The following is a 15,452-nucleotide window of genomic DNA, read 5'->3' on the forward strand; positions in this document are numbered from 1 at the left end:
AAAGCAAATAATCTTGGCTTATAGCGCTAAAATTGTTAGTTGGGTATTGTTGCGTATTATGAACCCCCTACAGAAAAAATAAAATTAACACTCAAAGCAACCTTATTTGTATGAAAATCCACCGGGGGAACTTCGATTACATTGTTAGTCAGTAGTTTCAGACTAAATATTTGATTTGAGACGCATACAGATACAGATATTTGAACAGTTTTGTAAATGAAAGCACACAAGAGGGTCCATAAAACGCATTTCCAGGTGGGTCCATAATAGGCACGTTAACAGCGAGCCGGATTACATGGGAATCGAATGGAGGGTCCATAATAGGAAACGTCAACTTTTTAAATATTCCTATTATGAACCCCGAGAGGGTCCATAATAGGCATTCGGACAACAATTTTCCAAATGCATATTTCGCTGAAAAAATCGAATGATTGTGTATGTTTCATAGGCGTACTATGAAGTAAAAACATTCAACTTGTAGTTAGACTCCACAAAACATATATTCGTCTGAGATATCCTTGCGGAAAAGCGTCGAGAATGAATATCAGCTACTAAGGGGTCAATCAATGAAAATATATACCGAGGTGAGGAAGAAGGCATTGTGTGTGCGTGACATCCGTGTATGGTGCAAAATGTTTCACAACTACAAGCGAACGAGTTCCCATAAGAAGCCATGTAAATTAGTGACGTAGTTATTTTTGTTTACGTTTTTTCTCTTTACTAATACATAGTAATTGCATCTTTTTCCACACCTTAGTACAGGGGTTTTCAGCCTTTTAAATTCGCGGAGCACTTTTTGAAACGAAATTGTTGCGCGGAGCACCTGATCTTTATCATCACTTCGATTGAAATCTGGATGTTTTTACAAGCCTTAATCGACCCTATAATTCCTTCAAGAGTCGTGAAGTCTTACTTTATGTTGCATTTTTTGGTTTATTTTAAAATTTGAATCATAATCAAAAAAGATTTGTTTTGTTGATTTGTTTATTTGATTGAGCAAACATTTTTTTTTTCAAGGCTGAGCTGTGACAATTAGGTTTCTTAAAGAAACTTTATTTGTTTTTTCGACAAATATTTCAAAATTTGTGGCTTGAAAGTAGCCGGACGATTCGAAGACCGAAAATTGGCGTTTTCGACGGTATTTTTGGATTATTATATTTTACTCAGAATCCATGATTATGACGTCTTCTACACTTTTCATTCGAAAACGTTGACAAAATAATAACTTGTTTGTGAATTAAGGCTGGTGTCCGAGATTTCAAGCGTCCGGGCAATACGTATCAACACGGTACATCATATTTTTCGACGATGATATGTATCCCCAGTAGAAATTTATAAAAGAAGAAAATTATAAGAAATATTGTTACCTGATTATCATCCTTTACTGATTATAGATTTTGTTGTCATCTTGGCTGAATTAACAGTAAACATAACAAAAATTAGAACTCAAATTTGTTTATCGAATAACAAAGTAACAGTATATTCTGTAATTCCTGTGTTAAAGTTGACAACGGAATGTGTATCATCGTTATTTTTTTTTTTAATATTATGGTCAAAAATCACGAAAAATTCTGTGATGTTTTGGCTGAAACTTAAATTTAAGGAAAAATGTATGATGAAAAGTCTACTTTGTTTATTAACACATGCTTCAAAAAATGTTATGAAAATGCTGTGTGATAACAAATGTTGTTATCAAAGCTGTCTGTCACGGATACAATGATAACAAATTTATTTTTCATTCAATTATAATTTATGACAGATTATCAAAATGACAACAGCGATATTGAAAGTTGTTATCAATTTCATATCATACAGTTATCCGACTTTTTTCGGGATCCCACCAAAACTTCCACACGCTGAATATTCGAAATATTCTGTCGGGAAAAATTGGATTTCTTTAAGTTTAAGCGTTATTTTCCACAATAAATTCGAGGAACCCTATTTTTCAGCTAAAACTGTCCCATACAAATTTTATAGGAAAATTTTCACCGACAGTTCATTTTAAACCTTCCAAAAACTAACCCGTGGCCCAAATGCTGCATTTTTCGTAAAAGTATCCGAAATACATGAAAGTTGAATATTGATCAAGATTTTGACACTGTGTGCATAAGACTCGTAAAAACTGTTACGATTTTTCAGCGCGAACGGTTATTTTGTTCTTCAAACATATTCTTAAAAAATCTAGTTGTGACTTGATTTGGTATAATGAAAAGCGTATTTGAAAGCAAAAACTTGAAATATTTGAAGGCATTGGTACAAGTTTTAAAAACTGGCGCGGAGCACCTGCCATGGCTTCGCACCAAGTGCTCCGCGGAGCACGATATGAAAACCGCTGCCTTAGTATATATTCTCATTGAGGGTCCATTACTAGCATTGAAACCCTAGCATGTTTAACTTCTTGTTGTTGTTCAGCGAAAAACAGTGCGCGGAATTAGGGCGTTATGGAAAAGCCGTCACTTAATTCCGCGCAATACTTTTTTGGATAAAACTCAATAAAAATGTTAATATTTTATAAGATTTTATAGAAGCATCATGAAACATATCTGTAGCAAGTAGTTCCATGGAATACCGTGGTGGATCAATACCCGGATGCTTAAGGTGCCACAAATGTCCTAACTTCAATATGAGCGTGTTGTTTTAGAAAATCCTCAATGTAATATTGCATCATAGATTGTCTCAAGCCAGATCTTCATAAAAGTGATAAAATTTTTGGTAAAAATCATGATTTAAACACAAAATACAATGAAATATTGAAGCATGTCTTGTCTATAAATCCGGACACCTTAGGCAAATGATATCTTCAATTCCGGAAACTTTTGGATCGAATTCCGGACAACGGTGTAATTGCATTAACCATTTGTAAAATTTTAATTAAAATAATATCAACACGCTATTGAATAACGATCTTTAATGAACTTGATGCCCACTTTTGTCCTACAATTGTAAAAAGAATAACACGTTTGTAATAATTGTTTGATTACCTGAGCTGAAGCACACGTAGCTTGAGCTGAATTTTATGCGGCTCGAACAGTTATTATTGAAGATAAATATAATTTATCCATTAATCAATTGCATTCTGAATACTCACTACACTTTCCATAGTTGTTTTTCAAGTTTTCACTTATTTTTACTTTCGGGAATCTCACTTACACTAGTAAAAAGGGAGTCCATTACGCGATGTCCGGATCTGAAAACACTGGCTCATAATCCCGGACAGCCTTTTTGCACACCGATAAATGTATAGTTTAAACATATTTAATGATAGTGCAGTTTCCAAAATATCACTTTTTAAACAGTTTTGGATAAAACATTCTATAAAGATATATTTCACTAACCTTTACTTCAAACAAACGTTGTTCGCGCGTTCATCGATCGTCCAACTCGAGTTGAAGTTAAATCGCGACAAAATGAGGTCCAACATGAACAAATTATTTGTTTTTATCATTATAAATGATTTAACAGTGGTTACTAGATAGGAAATGAATGTAAAATGATTAGAATTGTTCATTGAAAGAGGGTGAATAAAAACCAAACATTTCATTACTTAATTTTAACTGTAATTAATTAATATATTTAAAGTGTCCGGATATTGGTACCGTCTGGATTTCGATTCACCACGGTATTGCATAACAAATAAATAAAAAAATCAATGTAGAAATCGCTTTTGTTTTTGTCCTACCTACAGTCTTAGTACGGACGCTAACGAAATTAGAAAAATAGCGTCTACTTAGACGGGCCTCAACTGATTATTTTTTTTTTTTTACGTCGTGTCTTATTTGCTTTTATTTGTGATTCAAACTTATTCTAAATGAAAGAAGCCTCAAATAGCATAAAAAGTTGCTGTAATATCAATCTGTATTTCCATATATAAATATTTTTTTATGAAATGCTCGCAATTATGCAATGCGCTGAATTAGGGCACTTAACGGTATATCATATTCAGTACTTTATACGTATGTGTGGTAGACGGTTCAAATTTCAGGGTTTTCCATTCCAATTTACAAGAGCATCAAGTCTTTACAACAACTAGATTTGGCCGGATTTGGTAGGAGTATTCCGGAACCGGTTCTGGTGTGGACATTTTCCGACCATCATATAGTTCCATCGTGCGACAGCTTTTTACCTTTCATGATTTTTCATCCATATATTAATAGATATCAATGCCAAAAATCAAGCATCCAAACTTTCCTTCTTGTTTCTGGCGTTACGTCCCAACCGGGATAGTGTCTGTTTCTCAGCTTATTGTACTTCTACAGCTATTGACTGAGACCTTTGCTGCCCATAACTGCATATTTGTAACATTCGACAAAAGTAGGCATTGAGTAAATGGAATACCAAGTGTGGATTTTATGGCAGTATGGTGTCGTAATTTCCGGCTGCGTTCCTGGACCGTGGCAACAAGGAAGCCTGCTGTTCGTCGTTGTTAGCCATCTTGACAAACTTGATGACTTCGCCAGTAGCTCTTCAGATAAACACTACAGCAAGGTGCAATCGACTTTAGAGTCAATCACTGCTGCTGCTAACACGTGATCCGTTCGTCACTTGGATGGGCCACACTGTAATGGCACTGCTTTGCTGCTCCGCTCGATTCCGGTCCGTTCGTCACTTGAATGAGCCACACTGTGATGGCACTGTCGGTTTTATAACCGATCGCTTTTTGCTGCTCCGCTCGATTCCGGTCCGTTTGTCTTGCCGTTCGTCACTTGAATGAGCCACACTGTGATGGCACTGTCGGTTTTATTACCGATCGCTTTCGCTGCTCCGCTCGATTCCGGTCCGTTCGTCTTGCCGTTCGTCACTTGAATGAGCCACACTGTGATGGCACTGTCGGTTTTATAACCGATCGCTTTTGCTGCTCCGCTCGATTCCGGTCCGTTCGTCTTGCCGTTCGTCACTTGAATGAGCCACACTGTGATGGCACTGTCGGTTTTATAATTGAACAACGGTGCTGTGTCATCGAATATGGTAGGCTCCGCCTTTTCGATTTTCTCTCATGATGGAAACGAAGGAATACCGTAGTCAACAAGTAAACCCGAACAGAACAAGGGGAAAGTGATATTTTTCTAATTACTGATTTATAAATTGATTCAAAGTCACAACTCAGGATATTTTAATGGCGTTTATTTTAATGATTTATCCATGACAAGTTTCTTCTCTACAATACTTCTCGCTTCTACTCTCTGCGCTATATTCTCTTCTTATGCTTGTTAAACACCTTTCTCACTTTATTGTTTTTTTTTACCACTTTGTTTGTTCGAAATATATTTATTGTTCAAATTATGGTTAGCAAATCTGTTAGTCTTTCTACTTCAATATCATATCATTTTTTTTTTTTGCTGTTTCATTGTACCGTTATACAGAATGAATCCTTGAATGTGATCTCGAGAATGGGCCAGCGGTTGCACTGTGTGGTGTACATTGTGTTCCTAGTAAGAATAATAAACAAGGATTAGTTACAATGGTCCAAATTTCAAGTTCAGTTCACAGCTTACCTCAAACTACTCAAAAATGCTGAATAGTATCATGTCTTTGAATCTGTTCGGCTTCTTCGTTATTCTTCTTGGGCGTTGAATGTTATCGTCGATCTTAGTTGTGGAATGATCCAGATCAACACCTGGTAAGTTTTCGGGTGAATCAATTCCGGGCTGCACGGTTTCTTCTACTTCTTCCATTTTTTCGTGGATATCACGTGATGGCTCTATTAGGCATTCTGGCAGTTTCTTAACATCTTGGACGTTACGAGAATATTGGACGCCCCTCTCACTACGGATGACGACTTTAGCACCGTCTCTCGCTATTACGATGAACCTATCAGCGGAGAAGGTAGGATCCGATTTTTGCTTCTTTTGTACAGCTATCATGACTGTATCTCCAACTTTTATATTAGAATCCTTTGCCCCTCGTCGCGTGTCAGCATACTGTTTGCTCTTTAATTTGGTTACTGCATCCTTTTCTTGAATGTCATTCCGGTCTAGTGAATCCGAATCGTAAGCATCCCATAGACAAGGGAAGGTTCCACGCCATTTCCATCCCACTAACAATTCGAAGGGGGTCACTCCCAGCCGAGACAACGGTCGAACTTTATTGTGTGTGTGAACATACTGTTCAAGAGCTGTTCTCCAATTTACTTTATCCAATCGGGCTGCTGCCAAGGTTTTCTTTATCCCGCTGTTTTGTCTTTCGACAGCACCGTTGGACTGGGCACTTAATGGAATGGACTTTCGCACTTTGATGCCTCTTGCTTCCCATGTCTTGACAAACTTGTCAGACTGAAATGGAGGTCCATTATCGCTGTGGATTGTCAAGGGGTATCCCCAAACTTCGAATATCTTTGCAAGAGCAGCATTAGTGGTGTCGGCATCAATGTTTTTAATCTCGACCACATGGATGTACCGTGAATAAGTATCCACTACTACAAGAAATTCTCCAAGGCCGAAATCCTTGTCCGTGAAAAAATCCATCTGCAACACTTCCCATGGTCCCTCAGGGAGTTCTCGGCTAGTAAGTGGAAGCGGGGCATTTTTCTTTGAAAGCCTTAGGCATGTTTCGCAACTATCCAAATATTTCAGAACTTGGTCATTCATACCTGGCCACCAAAAATGGTTCCTTAGTATTCTTTTCATAGAAGCCGCTCCTACATGGCCTTGGTGAGCTAGTTTAATTGCTTTATCTCGCAAATTTTCAGGAAGTACAACTCGATCTTCTTTAAATATTAAGGCACCAAGAAGCCGCAAATACTTAGCGTGACATTCGTACGCTTGCAGCTGTTTACTCCATTTTCCAGATTTCAGGGACTCTCGAACTCCAATCTGCACTTTATCGATTTCGGCTTCCAATTCAATCTCGTTCCAGTTTATCTCCATACTTCCAGCATCCAAGGCAAACAGCAAATGATCTTCAGTAGAATCATCGACATCCGCGATTGGTTTTGTTTCAATCACCAGCCTAGACAACGCATCTGCAATATTTGTATTCCCCGGAATACTCACAACTGTGAAATTATATTGTTGCAGCCTTAATGCCCACGCTTCTGCTCGTGATATCGCCCTTTTACCAATCCGATGCATTCCTCCAAAAATAAACTCGTTTGATTTTGCATCTGAGCGAATTTTGAACATAGTGTTCAACAGATAATTGGAGAATCTTTCCACCCCCCACACCATGGCCAAAGCTTCCTTTTGGGTGTGGGGGTACTTTTGTTCAGTAGGAGACAATGCTTTTGATGCACACGCAATAACTCTAGGCTTACTGTCCTTATCGATTTGGACTAAAACGGCTCCTAGTCCGTGAGGCGAAGCATCAACATAAAGTTCCGTCTCGTCAGTTTGACTGTAGTAGCCTAGAGTTTTGATCTTTGTCCAGGCAGACGATGTAAGGAATTCAAATTCCTGGTCCAACTCCTCAGACCAATAGAAGTGATCAGACCGTGCCAGCTCTCTCAATCGCCATGTTCGGTCTGCTCGATTAAGGATAAATCGATCAATGTAATTGATTAAACCCAAAAAGCTTCTGACTTCATCTTGGCTCTCTGGTCTCCGGAAATTCCGTATGGCCCGAATTTTCTCCTCTTCCACACTCCATCCTTCACCAGACAGATGAAAGCCTAGGAATGGAACTTCTTCCTGTCTTATCAAGCATTTACTTTGATTGATTTTAACGTTGTGGTCTTCTAATCGCTTCATCACTTCCTTAAGGTTTGCATCATGCTCCTCTTTTGTCATTCCAAAAACAAGTATGTCGTCTAAATAATTAACTGTGCCTTTACATCCAGAGAGAATTACAGACTGCATCGTTTCCTGGAATATATCCGGTGCGTTACATAAGCCGAATGGAAGTCGTCGACACCTATATAATCCATCGCCAGAGAAAAAATTTGTCAAATGGCGGCAGCGTTCATCAAGTTCCACGTGAAAAAACGCATTCTTGAGGTCTATGGTTGAAAACCATTTTGCTCCGTGCAACTGCATCAGGATTTCTTCGAAGGTTGGCATCTTGAAGGGAGTTCGATGAATGCATTTGTTTGGGCCTCTAAGGTCGACAACCAAGCGAACGTCATCTTTACCTTTTGGCACCACCAACAAAGACGAACAGAAGGAGCGATCCATCGCATCTGTTAAGGCCGGAGCACAATGGATCCGGTTAGCAATCCGGATTTTTGACAACTATTTTAAATGGCCGTGATCATATGGATCAACGCACAATGCATCCGGATTGAGTTTGCGGTTTGGTACTAAATTGTACTAAACGCAACATCGACCGCAAAGTCAACCGGAAGATTTGACTCGTTTCAAATCTTGCGCTTGAGTTTGCGGAAAGCTTGTTTGTTTTGACCGGTTTCTACAGTGTACGGTTGTTAAGTTTAGTGATTTTTGTGCATAATTAGTCCAATTTTCACTAGATAAAATACAACCGGATCTGTGGTGAGGTGGTGAGATTTGGCATTTTCGTTGGTGGGCAATGCATAATATTGGCTGCAACAGAAGCGGTGATTAACATCACAGTGAAGTTTGAATAACATTTCCTGCATGGAGTCGATGCTGCTGTTGGTGATGTTGCGGATAGTTATGGTCTTCTAATCTATTTCTGTTCTATTCATCGTTGGTCGATGAAGGAAACGACCATGTAGCGAAGTGCAACGAGGGTCATATTTCGTAATTAACGATAATATTGGTTCCGTAAATCTTCCAGGAGATACTTCAGGAATTTTTCTATGATTTCCTCCTTAAACTATTTCATGAGTTTCTTCTGGGATTTTTACAGAAGGTGCTACAGGATTTTTATAAGTTCCTCCAAGAGTTATGTGTGAAATCCCTGTTTGAGTTTTCTCTGGAAATTTTCCAGCAGATTCTTCTGAAATTCCTATAGGCATAACTTTTGGATTTCCTCCAGGAGTTGCTTATGTTATTTTTTCTGAAGTGTATTCTATAACTCTACAAGGGCTTGTTTCTGGAATTCCTCTAGGAGTTCCTTTTACAATAACTACAAAAATTGCTTCTAGATTTTCTTCTAGAGTTCCTCTTGGAGTTTTTTCTGGAGTTCTTTTTTAATTCCTTTCAATGAAATCTTTTTGATTTCTTTTAAGAATTCCTTTTGTATTTTATTGGAGGTTCCTTCTGGAATGCCTCTTCATTCGAAAGCTGCTCCTGAATTTCATCAAGAAGGTGCTTCTCTCATTTCTTTAGAAGTTCCTCTTGAAGTTACTTCTAAATTAATCTAGAGAAGTTAACTCTGAAATTGCTAGTAAATTTCTCCAGGAGTTCCTTCTGTGATTTCTTTTGGATATATAAAAAAAAATGTGAAAGAGTTTTCCTAGGAGTTGTTTTAAAAATTCATCAATAAATGACTTCTGATTTTATTTCAGAAAATCCTCCAGGGTCTCCTTCTAGAATTTCTCCTATTTGTAATGGAAATCTTACAGAAGTTTCTACTAGAATTCCTTCTGTGGCTGCTTCAGAAAATGCTTCAAGTATTTCTTCTAAAATGTTTCAAAAGAGTTTTTTTCTGGAATTAAACATTGATTTTTTCTTTAAATTTTCGCCAGAATTTTCTTCTGTAATTCCTAGAATTTCTCTGGCAGTTCAAATTTCAGAGGCAATTTCTTGGATTGATGCTTCTTGAATTCCTCAAAGAATTATATCCAAAAATTTCATCAAAAAATGCTTTGAAATTCTTACAAGAGTTGCTACAGAAATGGATCATTAAAATAACCAAAACGGCCGCTATGAAATGCAAAGATAGCGCCACCATAGACGTGTGTGTTTGACAGAACAGCAATGCTGTCACAATGTTATATCCCATATACGGTGGCGCCGCTGCTCTGATGCGTTGAGTGCCAAATGAGTGACCTTCAATGATCCATTCTCCCAAGAGGTAATCCTGGGTGTCCTTCATGAGAACCTCTGGAATTCTTCCAGATTATTTTAGATTATTTCAAAAATATGCTACTGGAATTCTTGCTTCTAGAATCTCTCCTAGTATTTTCCGGAAATTGCTTGCTGAAAGAGTTGCTTCTGAAATTCCTTCATTAATTCCTTCAGAAATAAATTCTAGGGTTGCTTCTGAAATCCTTCAGAAGTTCCTAGTGGAGTTTCTCCAAGATTTATTTCTGGAATTCATCATAGAATTGTTTCTGAGATTTCTAAAGGAGTTGCGTCTGGGAATTCTCACATAAACGCTATCGAAATTACTTCAAAAGTTGCTTCGGGAGATGATTTTGAAATTCCTTCTAGGGTTCAACCTGGACTCCCCCGAAAGTTGCGTCGAAACTCCTCAAGGAATTACTTCTAGAATCACTTTAAGAAACCATCCTGGAATTAGAGTTGCTTCTGTAATTTACCATAGAGTTGATTCCTACTTAATTTCTGCCGAAAGTTGCTCTAAGAATTTCTTTGATTATGGATTTCCTCCGATAGTAGCTTTAGGGTATCGTTCAAGATAGTCACATCCTTCAAGAATTTATATTGAGTTCCCCAGAAGGTATTGTCTATAATTGCTCAAAGTGTTGCTTCTGGGATTCCTCCCAAATTTTCCCCTGGAATTCCGCCAAGGATTGCATCTATGAATTCTCATGGAGATGTTTTTGGAATTTTATCAATAGGTGGTAATGGATTTCCTTAAAGAAATGCTTCTGGAACTCTTTTAAGAGTTCCCATTGGAAATCCTCCAGGAGTTGCTTCTAGGATTTCACAAGAAGTTGCTCCTCAATTCCTGAAAATGTGTAAAGAGTTGCTTGTAAAAAGACTTCAAGAGTTCCTACTGGAGTTATTCCGAGATTTGTTATGGTATTCCTACACGAGTTCCAACTGGAATTTCTCCGGGAGTTACATCTAGAATTACTGTAGAAAAGGCTTTTGAAAAATCGCAACAAGTTGCTCCTGAAGTTTTTTCAAGTGTTGCTTCTGAAATTTTTACCGGTAGTGCTCTTGCATTTCCTTCAAAAATTACTCCTTCAATTTCTCCAGAAATTTCTTCTGAAGTACATATATGTTTTGCGAATTTGATCCAGAAAATCCTTCAAGTGCTGCCTCTTTGATTCCTGAATTTTTTTTTTTTATTTCTTTATTAGTATCATTCCAAACATTACATTCATTTCTTATATCTAGGTGTTCTGTGTTATTAGACAACACTATCATCCTAATTTGGTAAAACAAATTTAAGATTTTATTAACATTTTGTTAACAACATATTACATTTCATTTGCCGTAGCAGTTCAGATTTTTTACAGGTGAGTAGATTTCACCTGTTTATAAGAGAAAAAAAAAGCTTTGAATATACTTAACCTAACTTAACCTAAACATACAACGCATTAATCGTGGCAATAGAAGATTGTAACGATTTTTGCCTGAAATTATTTATTATTTTATTTGACATTTGTTCCAATGTTTCAACATTGGATATTCTATGTAACTCATTGGTACTATACCAGGGAGGAAGTCTCAGAATCATTTTCAAAATTTTATTTTGAATTCTCTGCAGAGCTTTTTTCCTGGTATTACAACAGCTAGTCCATATTGGTATAGCATACAACATGGCTGGCCTGAAAATTTGTTTGAATATCAAAAGCTTGTTCTTAAGACAAAGTTTTGATTTCCTATTAATAAGGGGATAGAGACATTTTACATATTTATTACATTTGGCTTGAATGCCCTCAATGTGATTTTTGAAAGTTTAATGATTCCTGAAATAGTTTCTCCTAGAGTTCCTTTGATAACACTGCGGAACACGTTTTTGTCTCCAGCATCAAAATACCTCTATTTACTTAATTAAGGGTTGCTAAATCCATTGCCGTTTACAGAATTATCATAGCACGTCTAGTTTTTGAGATATTAGGTGATGAAAATGCAAAAATTGCCTATTTCAGCCAACTTGAATGCAAGTTTGCCAGCTTGTAAGGAAAATTATTTGCTTAATTTGCCACAGAATTCAATATTTATGTGTATAACAATACTTATCATCAAAGTTCATAATACTTTTCATGCGGAAAAGTTATTTTTTGATGGTTTAGAGAAGTATTGTATTTTGCCATATAAGAGTAACGAAGAATTTCGTATGGAGACTGCAAGCATGTTGAAAAAATCGGTTTAATCTAAATTTAATCGTGAAATTTCAACCAAAATATTTCTAAAACGAAAGTTGAAGTCCTCTTTTACATGCTTGGTGGATAAGATCACAAAAAAATGTTTGATAAAATATACTTCAAATTTTAGGTAAACATCAATAAAACCAATATTTTATACAACTTTGGCGACCTGTAGCTAAAAATTGTGACGTGCTGGAAAATTTCTGAAAACGGCATCACATTCAGCAACCCCAAATCTACTAGAGACACATAATTTGATTCTTGAGACACGCGAAAATGTCATTTTTGTTGCGCTGTGTAATTGCTCCCGGATGTCGTTCAGAAGGTCTTCCCACGAAGTTGCATGAGTATATTTTACAAAGTTGTTCTTGCAGTCCCTTTAATTGTGTCTCCTGGAATTCCTTTAAGGCGTCCTTGGGTATTTCTCGAGAAATTTCTTCAAGAGTTTTTCTGGAATTGTTCTAGAAATTCGTCCTCAAATTCCTCCAAGAGCTGCTTCTAAAATTCTGTAAAATTGCCTCTTGGATTCTTTTAACTCTTTTGTAATTGTTTCAGAAGTTGCTTCTGAAATTCTTTCTGGAGGTCTATCTGAAACCCTTGAAGAGTTGTTTTGAAAATTGAAATTTCTCTAATTGAGTTTTATCTGGAATTTTCCCGAAAGTTCCTTCTACGCTTACTCTACAAACCGCTTCTGAATTCTTAAAGTTATAGATTTTGGAATTGATTTAGTGGATATTCCTGAAATTTCACACGAAGTTGCATTTGGCCGACCTTCTTGAATAAAACTGTTCTTAAATTTCCTTCAAAAATTGCTTCTGAAACTCTGTCTGGAGTTCCTCTTGGAATACCTGTGGGAGTTGCTTCAGGGATTTCTCAAGGAGTCGTTTCGGGAATTCCTTCAAAAGTTTCTTCTGGAGCTCCCTCTGGATTTTTTCAATTCCCTATGGAATTACTTATTGGATCCTTTTAGAAAATCCTCCTGGTATTCCTCCAGGAGTTGCTTCTGAAATTTATCAATTTGGAGTTCCTCACGTTAACGCTCTTCGAATTCTGCCATGCTTCTGGAATTACTCATTAAGTTGTTATTGTTGTTGTATTGGAATTCCTTCAAGAGTTCCTTCTCGAAATCCTCAGAGAATGGTTTCTGGAATTTCTCAAGGAGTGGCTTAAGGAATTCTTTTAAGAATTTCATTCGGAATTCCTCCACGAGTTTCTTCTGTAATTTCTCGCAAAGTTGCTTTTCAATTTACTTTGTAGTTGATGCTGGTATTCCTCAAGGAGATGCTTCTGAAATTCCTACAAAAGTTTCTGTTGCAATTCTTCAAGAAGATACTTTTGGAATTCCTTAAAAAGTTTCCATTGGAATTCCTCAGGGAGTTGCCTGTAAAATTCTTCAAGGAGTTGCTTCTAGAAATACTGAATTAATAACTTCTGGTGTTTTAATGAACTCTGATATTTATCTGGGACTTGCATTCATTTCTTCAATTTATTAGTTTCTGAAATTTGCCACGGAGATTCTTAACCTTCGGGCTGTCGCGCTGTTGTACTTTGTACAACAGTTGTGATTTATATGCTATTATTTTGCAACAAAGATATCTATCGACACCAAACCAAAATGTATTCCTCAAGAATCTTCTTAAGAACAATACTCGACAGTTTTTATTTACAGTATGACCCTTTATAATACGGTAATATCAACAAATGTACATGCAAGTCGCATAATAATGAACGCACTATGTACGGTGCGAGGAAACCACAGTTTGAAATCGTCATATCTCGAAATCCAGATAATATTTAAACTTGGGGTATTTAGTAAAGTTGTTCTGGAGGTGAAGCGCTATCTGATGGTACCTAATTTAATTCGGAATTTAACCGCTAGTTGGCACTAGTGTGCATGGAAGTTTTACTTTTGTTTTGCAGATTTTTCAGGATCCTGACCATTTAGAAGGATGTCGTCTTCGGCAAAGTTGTTTAGTAAGTTAAGGACTATCATTTTTCGAGCTAGTTGATTCAAAATTTTGCCACTAGGCGGCGCTAGTGAGCATGAAACTTTTGTTTGCAGATATCTCAGGCGCCTGACCACTTAGAAAGATGGTGTCTTCGGCAAAGTAGTTTGGTAGTTCAAGGGCTATCATTATTTGAGCCAAGAAATACGATATTTTGCCATCAGGCGGCGCTAGTGAGCATGAAATTTTTTTTTCGGATACTGCAGGATCTTGACTTTTTAGACAGGCACCTTTGGCAAAGTTGTTCAGAAGCTCATGGACTATTATTATTTTAATAAATCTCTTACTTTAAGGATTAAACAAAGAAAGAATTTGAGCTACTGAACAAATCTGCCGAAGACACCATCTTTCTAAGTGATCAGGCTCCTAAGATATTTGCGAAACAAATGTTTTATGCTCACTAGCGCCGCCTAGTGGCAACATTTTGAATCAACTAGCTCGAACAATGATAGTCCTTGAGTTACCGAACAACTTTGCCGAAGACGCCATCTTTCTAAATGGTCAGGATCATGAGATCTTAGATACAAAAGCTTAATGCTCTCTAGCGCCGCCTAGTGGCAAAATTCCGAATTTTTTGCCTATAATAATGATAGCCCATAAGCTACTGATCAATTTTGCCGAAAACGTCATCTATCTAAGTGGTCAGACTCCTGAGATATTCGCAAAACTAAGGGTGTTGTACAAAGTACAACGCGCGACTACTCGCGTTACAAAAATTCGCGCGACGACCGAATGGTTAAATAATTTCTTCAAAATTTGCTTCTAGAAACTCTTCCAAAAATTGCTTCTGTAATTTCTTCAAGAATTTCTCCTGATGTTCTCACAAGAGTTTCTTCTGGAATTCTTCCAACATTTGCGTTTGGAATTTCTTCAATAAACTTTTATAAAATTCCTCCGCTTGTTGCTTGACATTCTCTTAAGATTCTGAAATCCATTATTAAATCCTCAGCAATATTTAAAAATAAAAAACAAACAAAAATCCCTGGGTAAAGGTACAACCTTGTGATCAGCATGATTGCTGTCAGGTCCTGGGGCTTAAATGTATCTTTACTCTAAGAAGAAAGATGCACACTAGTGGTGCTATTGGTGATGCACCAGGAGTTTTATCAATAATTCCTCTATACATTTATTCACAGATTCCACAAGAAATTCCTCCGAGTAAAATTCTTCAAGCATACCTTCAGGTGGCATTCTTCCAGAGATTCCTTCAAAGATTGCTCTACAAACTATTCAGTATTTCCTCCAATGATTCCATTAAAGATCAATCTAAAAAAATCCTCAAGTGATTTCTTCAATAGTTCTTCAGAATTTACTTCAAGGCTGCCTCCAAGAATTTCTTAAGAGATTGCTATAACAATTTCTTCAAG

The 15,452-nt window shown here is 37.0% G+C and overlaps 1 long non-coding RNA gene across 1 annotated transcript; it reads right to left on the minus strand.

The window, feature by feature from the left end:
* Nucleotides 1-5,086: 5,086 nt before the first annotated feature.
* On the minus strand, nucleotides 5,087-5,797 carry LOC110675775. The gene is made up of 2 exons (XR_002499788.1): nucleotides 5,493-5,797; nucleotides 5,087-5,426 (listed from the first exon to the last, which is right to left on the minus strand). It is a non-coding gene; the product is annotated as an uncharacterized LOC110675775 (long non-coding RNA).
* Nucleotides 5,798-15,452: the final 9,655 nt, after the last annotated feature.

Source organism: Aedes aegypti, chromosome 2 (genome assembly GCF_002204515.2).
Source record: "Aedes aegypti strain LVP_AGWG chromosome 2, AaegL5.0 Primary Assembly, whole genome shotgun sequence".
In the NCBI taxonomy this organism is placed as follows: Eukaryota; Metazoa; Arthropoda; class Insecta; order Diptera; family Culicidae; genus Aedes; species Aedes aegypti.